A 3,185-nucleotide genomic window follows, 5' to 3' on the forward strand; every position below is an offset into this window, starting at 1 on the left:
TGGGGGGGTGCAGGGTGGGGGGAGAGAGAGATCTGAATCTATCTCCCACTGATATCATATCCCTGCCTGGGTCAATTGTGAAAACAGTATTTTATTTGCGTCACCCTTTGGTATCTTCTGCGACAATTTGGGAAACCAGAAAAGGAACATCTTGACTACAAAATCTGTGACTACTATTTCATATGTTCCGAGTATTTTCTTGCACATCATACACTTACAGCTTACCATTCACTTATTTGGAAATTAGATCTGTATTTTGCACCATGAAAACGTCTTTTTTTTTTTCAGTGTTAATCTTCTTTCCTTCTTGTTTTTAATTAATTTACAAATGAGGTTTATTTTAGCCCCATTAAGGTTTTCATTTATTCCAATATGCTAGAATCTTATTTACATGGTAAAATATATATTAATAGATAAGGTATCTACGTTAGTGCCCAGTTCTACAAAAACAAATCACAACCTTTAGGGAAAGGTATTTTTGACAGGGAAAAAATCAGGTAAAAGCCATTAGATTTTTATTCCCTTGGCCACAGCCCAGAAGACAGTAAGCAAGGAGGTCCGGGGTGGGGTTAAGTAGTATTTGTGACAAATTTGTAAGAAGGAAGGACATGCATGGAGTGAATTTGTCTCAGTCCTGGTACTGGGTGATGGACTGACACACTCTGATAAGTTTTAGAGCATGCCCGGGTACGGCTGTAGGAAATGAATAGATGCAGGTGGTTTTGGCAGTCAGGCTGCAAATTATTTCAAGCCTATCTGAAGGCTCTGATTAACTGCTAGGTGGCAATGAATATGATTTTCTTTAATACATCTAGAACGCAAATTGGTATTAGGGAAAGCACTTTGGGGCAGGACAGATACCCGGAGGGGGTCTCACTGGGAACCCAGCTCAGCTCAGCATTTAAGAACATGCTAATTTCTCACTTAAGCAACTGGGATTCTAATTATGAGCTTTATTACGGCTTCAAAAAGGAGAGAAGCTACTGAAAGAACTTAAAACCTCATTGAGAAAGGATGCAATTTTATGTCATTTTCTTCCCTAATAGCAGAGTATTTACATAATGTTAAACTGAAACACGTATCAAATAACACTAAAGAAAAAGCCGGTCTTGTCACTCTGTGGCAGGCTTGACTGTTATGACTTAAGGAAAGCACAGTTATCGTTCAGTATGGATGAAACACGTAATTGGCAAACCTCTTCTTTTTCATGGATATTAAACTTAAATAGTTGGGTAAGAAGAGGTTTGTCACTGTATTTTAAACTTCCGCAATTTTGTGGCTAAAATAGAAAATAAAATTTGAAAATCCCAGCAGTGTTTGTATACGTATACACACGTCCCCTAAAGACAACAGAGAACAAAAGTAACATTCAGCAATTTTGTCCCTAAACTCTGCATAAAATTCTCCATGTCCTCATTATCCAACCCCCACCTCCCCAAACAACAAAAACCACCAGCCATTCTTACTGCGTATTTTCATCTCCTTAATGGCAAATGTAACATGGTGTTTATATATTTTTTTAATCATGGTGCTTATAGTTTGTGAACTGGAACTAAAAGACTGTTGAACACATATATTTCCTCGTGTCTATGAACAATTATCTTTCCAGAATGAAGGTCTTGTATAGATCTGCCTGTATATCCCCAAAATTACTCAGATTGCCTTGCAAAGCCCGTCTGCTTGAAGGAATAGGAGGACTCCTGCACAGGATGAATGGGATTTTAATTTCAACCAACTACGTTTCTATCAGCAAAACCACACATGCAGCCAGAGAAAAATGCTTTGTGTTGGCTTCTGTTCTGCACAAAACGTACACTCTCTCGCCAAAAAACAGACTATAAAGGTTAGCAAGCAACCCTGCCTGCTGTTCTCATCTGCACAGCGATTCTTCGCCATCGATGTGCTTCCTCAGCTGGGCTGTTAAAAACATACACTATTCACTCACCACATCTCTGAAACTACCTGCTCAAATCTCATGTGATCAAAGATAAGCAGCAGGGAGGACTCCACAACCACCACCACCCCAAAAAGTAAAGGTTAAGCCTGTTTCATGGTTCAAAATTAACCCTTTGCAGCAAGGATCAGCCAGGGCTGTTTGCAGCATCACTATTATTGGTCCCTAGAGCATTGAAAAAGGATTAGAGAATGACTTATAAGTTCGGCACAGACATGAAATGAATTACTGAATTGAATAGAAAGGACTTTTGTTCTGTCTGTCTTTGAAAATACACTCTCCGCTAGCCATCCTTCACCAGTACAAACAATTCCCCGCTCGTTTTGCTTGCCCGCTTCCCGCAGGTCACACGGCCTGGCAGTGTCACTGGCCCTTCACTACCCACCATGCTCCCGCAGGGGCCCTTCGTTTCAGTGAGGACAGTGAAAATGCCAGATCTTCCCTCCACTCAACCTCAGGCTATGACCATGAACTTTTACTGCTTCTCCAGGGAGGCTGCAGAGACTTGCTACATGGTCAGATGTGTCCGAGATGCTTCTCCTTTCACACCTCTGTTGATGTTTGCTGTACTTTCTCCTGCTTGGTTTGAGCTCACCAGTGCCACAAAAACAGGCCTGCTCCTTATGAAATAACAATTTTTTATTAAAATCCTGAGCAGTTACAGGGTGTAAGCATCATCAATTTATTTATGAACACTAGTAAACGAAGGTACCCTTTTGTGACTGCAGCATCCTTTAGGTTTCTGCAACAACTACTGTTCTTTGCATGGATAGGCATGTGCTCCGCAGGCTTCTACTTCAATGCCTGAGGGTGTACAGAGTGAGCCATGAGCAAGAAACAAGCTATTCCATAGCTACAACACATTGGGACTAGGCATCAAGTTCAGGAAACAAAAGCCAAGCTTTTAAGCTTTTACTGGGAGAATGAAGAGCCGCCCACTGTGGGAGAAGATCAGGTTCAAGACCATCTAAGGCACCTGAAGGTGCACAAGTCCATGGGACCCGATGAGATCCATCCACGGGTCCTGAAGGAACTGGTGGATGAAGTTGCTAAGCCACTATCCATCGTATTTGAGAAGTCGTGGCAGTCCGGTGAAGTTCCCACTGACTGGAAAAGGGGAAACATAACCCCCACTTTTTAAAAGGGAAAAAGGGGAGACCCAGGGAACTACAGGCCAGTCAGTCTCACCTCTGTGCCTGGGAAGATCATGGAACAGATCCTCCTGGAAGCT

The 3,185-nt window shown here is 41.9% G+C and overlaps 1 protein-coding gene across 4 annotated transcripts in view; it reads right to left on the bottom strand.

Annotated features, from left to right (window-relative positions):
- JARID2 (jumonji, AT rich interactive domain 2) overlaps positions 1 to 3,185 on the bottom strand; it is a 236,018-nt gene that overhangs the window by 66,246 nt on the left and 166,587 nt on the right. The gene's annotated exons all lie outside the window — the stretch shown is intronic.

This window comes from Pygoscelis adeliae, unplaced genomic scaffold (genome assembly GCF_000699105.1).
Source record: "Pygoscelis adeliae isolate BGI_AS28 unplaced genomic scaffold, ASM69910v1 Scaffold186, whole genome shotgun sequence".
Taxonomy (NCBI): Eukaryota; Metazoa; Chordata; class Aves; order Sphenisciformes; family Spheniscidae; genus Pygoscelis; species Pygoscelis adeliae.